A 13,042-nucleotide genomic window follows, 5' to 3' on the forward strand; every position below is an offset into this window, starting at 1 on the left:
TATCAGTATATATATATGTATATGTTTATACGTCGATGGCATATTTTTCATCGAAACAACTTGAATTAAAATATACCATGCAGCAAATTAGTGTCATTATAAAAAAATATAAGTATATCGAATAGGATTTGAAGAATAAGAAAAGATGGGGGTCAGTATGACTTCTTAGGCGGCTAGGCAGTTTTAATATGTAAATAATTTGATGATGATTGTGTTAGGTGTGGGTGTTAGCGGTGTTGAAATGAAAGTAAAACAGTGAAGTGGGTGTTTTATAAAACATATGAGACAGAGGGGCTCTTTGGCGTTAGGAACGTCGAGCAAGTGTTTCACGCATCTATTAATTAACGCAACATTTGTACAAGAGTTTGAGAAATCTTTCTAATTTTTGAATTATATACAACATTTGTACAAGAGTTTGAGAGATCTTTCTAATTTTTGAATTATATTTATAAAACACTAATGAGGTGTTTCTAATTTTTGAATTATATACAACATTTGTACAAGAGTTTGAGAGATCTTTCTAATTTTTGATTTATATTTATAAAACACTAATGAATGCTAAACAGTACTTAAAAATGATGAGATAGGAGGAAATAGTATGAAAGGGGAAAATGTAAAGTAGATCAAGGAGTCGCTAAGCTAATTCGTACGGTCATTTGTCTCGTCCTCATTTTCCCGTACAATTTACTTACGTACCAATCACGGGACGTCATGTCCCGGAGCTATTTTGTCAAGAATTTCATGGTCCGTAATCATGAAGGCTCTTTTACAGTATAACTGTTTGATATGATGCATGGTCGTTAAATTCAAGATATAGACGCATCGAGGGTTCCGCCCACCTGACTTGACGGGTTTGCCTTACGCTCTTTAAAAAGAAGAGACGTAGACAGAATTTGTAGCGCCCTTACGCTGTTTGAGAGACAAAATTAAAGTGTGTTTTGACGACTGAAAAACTCAGATTTGACAAGAACGTTTTCAGAAGAGCATTTTCATATAAACATTATTTTGGTGTTATATATATATATATATATATAGGAAAGTTGGTAAAAACCACACCAGATTTACTAAATTAATTATTAATTTATATTTTTTCCAATCTAACCTTAAAGATATGATCTTAAATGTGATTTGGTAAGAAACATATATTTAGTTAGTAATTTTCTTACGTAAATAATGTCTTTTTAACACTAAAAAAATGAATAACTCTTATGACATTAAAACTTTGATAGTGCAAAGATCATTTTTTTTACAAAAATAACATGAACTAAAGCAAGATTTATATTAATTAGTGTTCATATAACACATTAGAAGGTTCACATTTTATTTAAAATACTTTTTAACATGAGTTTAAGAAGTTTGGTTTTTATTCCTTACCCAAGTAGTCTGGTATCTACTAGTTACACACACCCACACACCGGGCTTGATTGTGTATCGTGCCCTCCACTGTATCCGCTATAAAGTGTTTCATCCAGACTCCTGTCACCATTGTTTATACTGCCTTTCACAAATTCAACTTAGCATAATGTGAAGATTAGAAATCAAGAAATTTTAAGAGAGCATAATGGACTTTCAATTCGTATAATCGAAAAAATATCCTGTTTCTTAAGTTCTTAACTTTTGAGGCATCCCTTATCTACATATGTAGTTCATTTTTTAAATAGAACAACTTAAAATGCATATACACTGCATGGCATATACTAGTTTCTTAACGGTGGGTTTGTTCTCAAGGAGGGAGAGATAGAGAGAACAGCAACAGTTCACCATAAACATTTATCTGGAAAGAGTTTGAAAACAATGAAAAGATTTGGTAGTTTCGTGCTGTTGGGAAAACTGAACTTGATCAAACACTCAACAGTAATGAGATTGTTATTCAAATCCTGCAACTTATAATAAGGATCTTATTTACTACAAGATTACAGAGATGCACCAAGATAGTGATGATCTTTCCATCGTTGTAATCGTTTGATCAAATACATAATTAAATTTCTGAAGCATGCAAGAAACTAGTTAATTTAAGCTTTCAAATTATAAATTAATTTCTAAAACTCTACCATTATCTTTAATTGTCAGACATAGCTGATGCTGTACATGTAGCAAATGTACAGTTCTTTCGTCTATACTCATAATTCTCTTTGCAGTATAATCTTTCCATTTTAAACTTTGCAAACATATTTACAGTGTTATCTAAATTTTCTTGTTAATATTGTTCATCATGGTCCTAATATTACAAGCTAAAAGGTCTAAAGCTGGTAAAGCAATACAATTTTTTTTTCTTTTCCTGCTTTCATATCAACCTATATTATTATGTAGCTTAATGCGTCTCACAGCAATTTTGAAAAAAAAAAAAAGTTTAATATTTACATTTGCAAATGCTCCCCAAGTCTAGGCTTAACCATCTTGTTTCTGCCTGTTCTTAGTTGAGATCTCTTGACGCACATGTACTACATGCAGTTAAGTGCAAACGTTATTAATATCCTTAATACTAAATAGAATTCAAATTTTCTACCGAAGATAAAGCACCTCTGACATAATTTTACTCAGTTATATTCATGTAACTAATATTTCAAGAAAAACAAGAAACCCAGAAATCTAGAATCAGTACTAAATACATAATACATTATATGAGCGCCTATATGCATCATGGAGCATGTACATTCGATAATAAATGCATAATGAATTATTTCATATTTGAAACTTAGTGCATTTGTATATATACATCATTAAAGTTGTATTATAAAGTATATTAATTCTCTATTGCTACATATTACAAATTCTCACCCTTCTGAGTGAGCAGAGACTCGTGTTTAATAGCGAAATAATTGTTTAAGAGGCTAAATAGTTTTCTTTTGCAGTTCGCACTGACAAATACTTTCCGGGTTGCAAGTAAAAATTAGTGTTGGAATCAACATTCAGATGTTGAAGCAACATCAATATTTGTTTAATAAAAGTAAAACATCTCTTGGGTTTGTTACTTATAAAAGAGTTAATATATATGCAATAACAATCTATGCAAAATTTCTATATCCATATTATGCGTATGTGAGTGTTATACATAGATATATATGGAGTGAATACCTTAGATACCTTGACGATATAGTTCCTTAAGAAAAAGAAAACTTGAATAATTCCTTATGTTCATAATCTCTCCTGGTTCTGATAATTGCGAATTGTTTTGTTCCATTTAGCAAACACCAATCGAGTCACCACTGATCTGTAAGAAGGATTTTCTGGCAAAAAATCATTATTTAACTGTAAATGAAAAACGTTTTGAAAGAAACAATTCAGAAGAGAAGTCTTGTCAAATATTCAACCATGCTGAATCCATTCCAATATGATAAAAAGAATTGGCAACACAAGCTCTGCGAGGTGGATATAAGGATAGGATCGAATCTTCCTTCAAGTCTTCCAAGCAGAAGCAGATCGCCCTTGAGGTTAAACTGCAGCCCTGTCTTCATTTGAAACTCCATGGCTGCCATGTGCTTGTTTCTTAGTTGGTTGATCTTTGGAAGAAGATGGATCACAGCACATATTGCACTATATACCTACATGAGGCTTTGAGAAATGATTGTGACTTACCAGTGCAAGATTTGGAGATGCATATATGTCTTTTACCTCCTGCCTTCCTACTTCATGGATCGATCAGAAGGTGGTAGATGAGGACGAAGAAGTCGACTGAATCGCGAAAAATTAAAGGGTTTGTCTTCTTGGTTGTTCCTCATCTATCAATGAGCACAAACCCTAAGGCAATGGTCAGCAGGACTGGCAGGTTCTCCCAGGTACTTCAGTTGTATCTCAATTATACCCAAAGCTGGAATACTTGCTCCACACACATAGAACTTGAAATTGTGTCCCTTGAAGTCCTTTTCTATTTAGGTGAAGTACTATAAAAGAAAGGCACACAACAGTGACAGAGACTTTTCGTCACTAAAAATTCCGATATATAGCAGGGAAAGTTTGGGTTATTGAAGGAAAAGAATTATATTTGATGTATTGAAAGAGAACCATGAGTAAATCTTGGCATTTGCTAGCAACAAGTGTTTCTTATGCCTGTCTTGATGTTTGACTTAAGACCTTCAAGTATAATTCAACATTAGAACAAGTCACTAGGCATAAGCCTGTAGGGATTTGTCTAACCCTAGCTAACTTACTACTCTCTCTTTCTCTACATAAAGTGAGGCATTTGGGCAATTAGTAGATCCATTCATCTTAATGGTCGATAATTAGGTTTTATTTAGTGTTAAATGAGCTTTCTTTAGATCAGATAATGCCAGGAGATGCACTCATAAGTTGAATTGAATTTTTGACCTTCTTCAACTTGAAGCTCTTGAGCCAAACATCTACCCAAGTGGGTAGAACTCCTTTTGGGGAATGGGGATGGTAATCTGGCTACTATTCAAATACAACTTTCATTAATTGAGCTCTCTTGTCAATCTAGCTTCCAATTTCCTTCAAAACAAGAAATACTGCTTAGGCTTAAACACAGTTTATAAACTTCAAAGATCACCTTTGGATCTTTCAAGTTTGAGACGGTACTGCCTTTGGATGTATACATTCATTAATATACCTAGATAATGTCAAAAGTCTAATTATACACAGTTCTACAAACATCAATTTCAGTGCATTCAATTGCTTCTCATCTAATTGCTTAATACTTTTGGCATGAGAACGATGGGGATAACGGCGATGAGATCGATGATATTATGTTGTGGTTGTGGTGATATACGTACTGAAGAAATATACAGCTTTATGAGTGTCATGTTAGGACCATGAAAAAGAAAGCGGGCTCCAGGAAACGGTTTTCTATCTGAAAAAGCATTTATATATGCCTCTTTTCTATTATCAACGTAATGTTTGAGCAAAACTCTCTCTCTCTCTCTCTCTTGTATTCTCCATTTCTGAACGAGTTTCATGTGAGAAAGACTTCTAGAAAGGATCTGTGTCCTTATTCCTTTGGACAACCTTCACATGTGGTCACATTTGGCCCTTATCAGTAATGAGAAAATGAGTTCTAGCTAACCAGGGCCTTACAATTATTTATCGACATATTTCCATGGTGGAGTTGGTAGCAGCACTAAGATTTGAAATTGAAGCACGTATGGTAGAGATTGTGGTTCCTTAGCTGATGTGTGTTGATTTTATTTTTTCTCTATAAATGAAGAGGACCACCCAATTGTTTAGATGTATATATCGCATCACCCAACTTGCATGGTCCATGTTCGGTTCCCATGAGTTATCACCAGTTTTTTTCTTTGTACAAACACCACAATTTGGCTTCTTTATGATCAACAGGCAAGTTTCTACGCTGCTCTCGGCTTCTGCACTCGAACTTAAATTATATTATATTGTTAACTGTTCTTGTTAGTGGCGGAGCCAATAATTTTTTGTTGGGAGCCGAATTCTAGTTTTCAAAATTCTTTTATAAGGGCTGAAATATATTTTTCAAAACTTTTAGAGGGGCCAAAGCCTTTAGTTTTCCTTTTTTCAAAATCAAAATCAAGGGGAGGGCTGCCAAAGGGTTAGATATAGTAAAACGAGCCCGCATCTAATGAAATCCGCAGCGGAGCAATTGGATTCAGTCTTATACCAACTTGTCATATGTCATACACTATTTATTTTTTATTATTCTAAATATTTAAAAAAAATTTCCTTGTTCTAAGTAGTGTTTTTGTCAATTCATGAGCAATTCAGTTGCATCTATCTGTTCAATTCAATTTTTTATTCTTACAACACTAAGTTGGTCATCCTCACTATGTAATTTTTTTTTTTCCATTGACAGAAAATGCAATAATTGACAGGTGGAGGTGCCTGGACAATGAAAAAGGCTGATGAGTCAGCAAAGGCGGGCAGGGCGATAGGGCCACGTAGGCGGCACTTTTTCGCCGATTCATGGACCCACCTTCCTTTATGAGTCCTGTCCAACACTGTTTTGGATGAGGAGGCCAAGTAAGCCTGCACTTTTTCTGCTGACTGTGCACACCCAAGTGATAACATTTGCCTCTCCTGAGCAACATTATCAACAATCCTTCTTACTGGATCACACACACACACAAACACAGGCCAATGAATGACTAGAAGTTAAAGGGCATTGCTTTACTTGAGGGAACTCTGATGTGACTTCTGATTCCTGGTTGCTCACCTTTTTGGGGTTCAAGGCCGAGAACGGGGATCCACTGCTCGAGTCGAGCACTTGTATCACCAAGCCTTACGAGGACAACATCATGAAAAACTCCGGCAATAGAGCGGTAAACTGAAGTTTATTGATCCAAGGTCTTAACTTACTTTCTCTCCAAGAATCTCAAACAGTTTTGATTTTGTGAAAACTGAAAATTCTGGACCAGGAAATGAATTAAGAAGCTTTACTACAGCAAGTTACAACTTGGAGAGTTCTACGAATCCTAATTATTTGCTCCTGGATTTGTCGATCTGAAAAGTTTTTCCGGCAACCGTACATGCCCTGAATGATATTGCCCGTATCTCAATTAAAGAACCTATACATCATGGCCAAGGCTGCTTTTGGGTCCATAACCTTTGGAATGTGACATCTGAGAACGTGAAATATTTTGCCGTTTAGTATAGCATAAAAATGATTCAAATCTAAGATAAGGACCTTCCTTGTCAGCCAGGGGCCTTCCTTCTTATCCTAGATCTTATTCCATGTGAAGAGGGCCACACAGGCACGGTGACTGCATGTGGATGGCTAAGCACATCCATACCTCATGGATTCCAAAGGACTGGAGAAGATGAGGAGTGCTTAGATCTGAAACATGGGAAACCCCTACCTTCACATAAAATATATATTATCATGATGAGCAGAATATACATATATATATTTCTTATATATGAGAACTATATATATTATTTATTTATGTATTTATTTGTAAAGATGCTTCCCTTGCCTTTGTTGGCAGTGGGTTTGCTTCATTTAGGTAAGGGTCACCATTGAATGAACTATATATTTCAGTCTTACACGTTTTCTTCATAGTTTATCAGATTTAGTCATGAACACGAAGCACTATTTCTACTGATTTTTCTTTGTTCATTTGGTAAGTAGAACAAGAAAACTTTTCCTCTATCTCTCTCTCCCTACCCCTCTCCCTCTCTATCTATTCATTGATTGATCATGTGAAGGACTTTCGTTAAATTTCGTGCAAGTTATATCTAAATGCGGTCGCTTTTGTCAGAGCTCGCATTGACTGAATTCCTAGTGGATAGACTCAGGTGTTGTCCCACGCATTTACGTGGAGGTGACAAAGAATTGCTGAGAATCAAAGACTTCCTATTCAAACGATAAGAGACAGCTTATTCATTTTGCTGCTCTCTTTTCTTAGTTATATATATATATATATATATATATATATATATATTGCTTGACACCAAGAGTATGAAACTTGTAGTAAAGCATGAACTCATGAAGTGTTGGTATTGGGATTTAGATTATGAGGGACTTTGCGTGCACGAAAGGCGAAGTGACAATGGGGTATTTGATTTGATGTGATCCATCCCCAACAACGTTCACAGCCCCATTTTTTTTTCTTTCTTAATTTACGTTGGAAGAAAACTTATATTATGCAAATATGTGTTTTCAGCATGTTGGTGACAATAAATTGAGAACAGCGATACGTTTGATTTATAACATGGTCACCAAAAAAAATTATCGTGTTTTAAACAGTGAGGTTTTTTTTGGTATAATAATGCGAGCTTTAAAAAAGTAATGAGGTCAATTTTTAAAAAATTAAAAAATAAAAATGAGAAGAAAATAAAATAAGTGAAAAACTAATAACCCAAACATAAAAAATAAGTAGATCTGCTACACATAAAAATTTAAAAATAAAAACAAACGGTTTGGCATTAAAAATGTGAAAAATGAATAAAATAAACAAAGGAAAAAACGAAAAAAAGAAGAAAAAACGTGTTTTTGTTCACGTTCAGCGTTACTTTTAAAGTTTTAAACAGTTGATTTATTTGCTGCATTTAATTTTTTTTTTTTTGGAAAAAAAAACACGTTTTTGGTGACTAAATGTATACTAATGACGGTAACCTACTAACCACGGTTAGAGTAACAATAGGATGGAATTAGGTGAAGTATTATGGGCTTCTTGCTTCAAATTCAGTTTCACATTGATGGGTAGGTGACCCAAGAGTTAGTGATTGATTTCTCTGTGAGAAGAAACGACCAGGAAGGACGGATTTCTCAATTGCATATATATATATATATATATATATATATATAGATATATATATTGACAGTTGATCAACTGATCGATGAATGATGGGGTGCTGACAATGGGGCTGGTGATGTTGTTGACAGATATTCAGCTAGATTACTGAGGGACCCTCCTTCGCCGGCCATTGAATTTTTATCAGTACTTTGAGAGCAACAGCAGCCTAATCTCATTTTTAATGCAATTGCTGACTAATAGCGAGAGAAAGATTATTAGCAAGCAGCAGACGCGAAACCGAACTCTTTGTAGTACAAAAAGAGGAAATTGTGTGGTGACAGAGACCCCAGACCACAAATATTTTTCACAGTATCGTCCTTGTAAATTGGTTGGTCGCCGATCTTCCTTTGTTTCTCATAGTTTCCTGTCAAAATAAGTCATTCCACCAAAAAAAATCAACATGTCTTCATTGCATGCCAATTAGTGTGATTGAAGAATAAAAGTAAGAAAATAGGCGCAGACCAACATCAAGTGATAATTTTCCTAGTAGATTGATTGCCATTTTCGTGGCGATTTTCAGTCCCACCTAAATCTGTCCATCAAGAATTCAATTCCATGAAATTTTTCAACGGGGCCCTGGGGTTTCTTTGTCGCAGGAAAATGAAAAGGGAGGTGTGGAAAGGTAGGATTCTTCTTGTCAAACAATATCAATATGGGCCCTTCTGCTTTATCCTGCCATGGATGAGAATGCCATGCAAGCAACAACACCCTTTTTGCCTGACTCTACAGTAAAGCCACACATAACTTTCTGTCTGCTCTCGGAAATTCTCTTCGAGGAACGAATCTGTTCCTGAATGAACAATACCCCATCATGGAGTACTACATGGTTTTAAATGTTGGTTGCTAGGATATAAACAAATTGATCATGTTTAAAGAATGAAGAAAGGGGACATGGAGCCGTGTTGGTGTTACTCTCTGCAGTATTATTACAGTGACTTAACTATTCTTGTTGTTTGGATGCCCGTAGAGAAAATATATGCGGCCATGCTGTGGTTGGCCGTTGATGTGATATTCATAGATAGAAGAAATTTGTACAAGAACTGCTCAAGTTTTGGTAGAATAACAAACCATGCTTTGGTTTTGATTTATTTTATTAAACCTACCTTAGACTAGGTAGGTAGTAGGCAGATAATTAATAAAAGATCAGATCCAAACTTAAATCTTGTTTTCATAGAATTCAAGTTCACCATAAAAAAGATTATGATCGAACATCGTAAAGTTCAACAAAAATTGGTTTCCTGTCCAGTTTCTTCCTGCGAAGTTGTTCAATCCCAAACCACTCTTGTTCTTAGTAAAGAATTTTATTCTCTTTCCAGATGTCTGGTACTCTATGTAATATTATTAATTGACATGCCAATAATGCTAAACCTACTAGCATCGCTTAGTCATGCAATATTTCATTTTGTTTTCACTGTCAAAGCTCTTTGATTCAACTAACTTTGAGGCCAATATTAAAAATAATTGATGATGATTACTACCCTGATATCAAAGGCTATCTCTCTTTCTCTCTCACACGCATATCACAGTAACGGCGATAGAAATTTCGAAGAAAATGGCAGGTAGTTGGCAATCAAGATCATCTGCAAGAACCAAGAACAGTAACATTAAGTTCTGGGCTCAAATGTCAGACTTTCCATGTTCTTGCGGACACAGTTTCCTCCATAGGAATGTTGATCTTATCTTTGAGACTCTGAAGCGTCGATCGCTCAAGTATTCTATACTTGCACGCATTGTAAGACGCCCACATGTTCCAGCTTGATTTAGACTTTCTGAATGTGATCAGTACTAGCTACCTTTTCCTGTTATTAATTTCCTTGTTCATTTGCTCCTCATGCCACTAGAAAAAACTCTATATATCAATATCCCAATACTTCAGAACACGTGGCTATGTATGCCATATAAAAAGTAAAGACTACTCGGGCACTCGCCTCCACCAAAACTTCTGTCATCTCATTAATAATGCTACCTAGGAATAAGATCATGCATGGAATAAAATTTCCCAAGGACTTCAATGGCCCACATCATCCATATCTATATATCTATGTGTATGTGCATTATCCGCTGCCACGTCCTTCTTTTCACACACACATATATATATATATATATATATATATATATATATATATATATATATATATATATATATAACATGCCCCACCCCACACACATAGTAGCGGAGCCACATGGTGGCTGGTGTGGGCAGTTTCACACCAGTTTCACAAAATTAGTTTAATATATATGTTCATGTTTTGATAAATTTAATTGTTATACATATAAATGCTCCAAACAAATTAAAGACATGAAATGAGTGCTCCACCAAAATAAATTTCTGGCTCCGTTAGACAACACATGGACATGAACACACACTGCATGATGATTAACCGTATATGAGGACTGTGCACACAGTTTAGTCAACGTTGATTAAACTACTTCTTGAAAGTTAACTTTTTGATATTTTATAAAGTGCTAGGAGAAAACATTTAACTTATTTCTTGAAAGTTAAAAATATTATTCACCATCTATTTTTGGCAAAAAAACTTTACATGCAGTACATTGTGAGGCATCAATCAAGTTTATTAATTTACCGGTTTATATATAACCAATACATTACGTTTACTTAGTTTATAAATTCCATTAATCCTATATTTTAATTGTGAATATAAATAATTCTAGACTTAAATTAATGGAAATTAGTAACTACAATTTTTTTTGTTGCTGCTGCGAAAACAAACTATAAATTTGTGCTTAAAAGTTGATCTTGCAAGAAGGCAAATCAGGTAACGATCGGAAGGCAAGGTAATAGTTTGTACATTCCGAGGCCCGTCAGGAGTTATGGCAAAGAAGATCAGGTCCTCTTCAACGTCGACCTGCAACCAAATGGAATTTTCAGAATCTTCGACCATGTTATTCTGAAAAGCTATACGGGAAGTCATGAAAGGTTCCAAAAGTAATTGTAATTTCAGTTTAGAACACACAAATAAATTTCCATGGTTTCCTTAGGAAGGGAATAAAATTACTCTACTTTAAAATTAATTCTTAATCTATATAGAAGATTTTATCTTAAGTTTCAATGTCTGCAGTTCTCGGTTTCAGGGGTTTGCTTACAATCTATATAGACATAAGAGTTCATGAAACGAATATTAAATGCCTTTCAATGCAAGGAACAAAGCCTTGTATATGTCAAAGGATTTAATAAATAATCTAGTCCCCAATTCGGGCATAACATAAGATAAAATGGTCGACTTTCATGCCCTTCGATCCGATCGACCTACCCGAGAATAGATTGAAGGGCCAGGTCCTATAGGTGCCCTCCGCAATGTCAAGTGTATTTTGAAGCATTAAAGTTGTATAGAGCCACATGTAAGCAACTGTGGGCAGTTGCCCGCACAAGCCCCGTAACATTTTTTTATATATGTTCATATCGATCTATTCAATTTTTCGAAAATAAAAAGAAAAATGAGTTTCTCGGAGAAAACAAAAAAACAATGTAACAGGAGAATATGGCGTTATTTTTATCATGGGTAGCAGCTCAATAGCGCTGCCCGATCATAGTATACATTATTTTATCATTTTGTGATTATATTTTTGCAATATTCGATGTCTGATGTTGATTCACTACGTTCGCTGATATTCTTCTCAAAAAATTCTCAAAAACTTTGCTTATGATATTCCAATATTGGTTCTTCATAAGAAAGAAAGCTGTGGACCAAAGGCTGGCACAGATCAAAGCGGGAGAACAATTAATTTAGGTATGAGTGTTCTAAATTGTGAGTGTTCTATGAATTATCTGTTCTAAGATTGTGACAGATTCATAGAACACCTGCTGATGTTTTGAGCCTTTCTATCAGTTGTGAAAGCTTCCAAAGATCGTAACATGTATATATGCCTTGAACGTATTGCTAGAATGCTGATCAAGATCTTACCTCTTGATTAGCAGTGTATTATTCCATGTACATGGAATTCTTCAGTCCCATCCTCTGAATTGCAAAGGCTGAATACGCATTGGAGTTTCTCTATGCATGTAATGAAACCCTTATCAAACATTAAACGCCCAATCATATCAGTTAAACCATTAAAAGAATTAATCGAAAGGAAATAATGTTTAATGAAGCCACAGACACATGGTTATGTGCCAACATTATGCAAAGGTCAGAAATAAAATCTACACATGAGAAAATCTAGATAAGTTTCCTGATGGATGATATATATACCTCTGTATTCTCTTGGTGGAATGCCTTTCCAACCCATTCTTGTAAGAGGGATCCCAACTTGATATGTCCATAGCCCTTGCCTGCAGGAGACACGTGTGGGCAATTGACCACACAGTCCAATAAAATGCCCCTCAAAAATATGGTGAATGCCCCTCAGCTAAATATATTCGGCTCCGTCGCTGCTCTATATATGGAGTTTGCAAATCTCAGTGGAGGAGTTGAGTCTGAAACTCAAACTTTTTTCTCTTTTTCCTCTCATCTCTTTCATTTCATGTTTGGTGCCGAATTGGAATTCGGCACCATCTGAAGATGCTTCTCGGCCCATTACCCGATCGATTCGCATGGCCTTGCAGGTAGATCAAAATTTTTTTTCGAGTCAGCCTCCAGATCTAGGTGGCCATGTATTTGCACAGTGACGCCAAATTGTGGTGGTGGTGTTCCAATTTGGATGAAGTTCTCTAGTGGCTCTTCTCCTTATAAACAAAGAAAGCCAGCTAAGCTTTCACCTTTCATGTGAAACCTCAAAGGTGGCCTTTTAGAAGATATATATGTGAGGAAACAATGGTTCCTATCTTGACTTGTTTGATCAATGGACTTTGAATGCATGTAATT

General features: G+C 35.2%; 2 long non-coding RNA genes across 2 annotated transcripts; both read right to left on the minus strand.

Annotated features, from left to right (window-relative positions):
- Window positions 1–3,295: 3,295 nt before the first annotated feature.
- On the minus strand, window positions 3,296–3,887 carry LOC116250848 (uncharacterized). The gene is made up of 2 exons (XR_004171531.2): window positions 3,577–3,887; window positions 3,296–3,469 (listed from the first exon to the last, which is right to left on the minus strand). It is a non-coding gene; the product is annotated as an uncharacterized LOC116250848 (long non-coding RNA).
- A 6,989-nt stretch (window positions 3,888–10,876) lies between these two features.
- LOC116246109 (uncharacterized) lies at window positions 10,877–12,743 on the minus strand. The gene is made up of 3 exons (XR_004170649.1): window positions 12,431–12,743; window positions 12,143–12,251; window positions 10,877–11,086 (listed from the first exon to the last, which is right to left on the minus strand). It is a non-coding gene; the product is annotated as an uncharacterized LOC116246109 (long non-coding RNA).
- Between the last annotated feature and the right edge of the window lie 299 nt (window positions 12,744–13,042).

This window comes from Nymphaea colorata, chromosome 1, assembly GCF_008831285.2.
Source record: "Nymphaea colorata isolate Beijing-Zhang1983 chromosome 1, ASM883128v2, whole genome shotgun sequence".
Classification (NCBI taxonomy): Eukaryota; Viridiplantae; Streptophyta; class Magnoliopsida; order Nymphaeales; family Nymphaeaceae; genus Nymphaea; species Nymphaea colorata.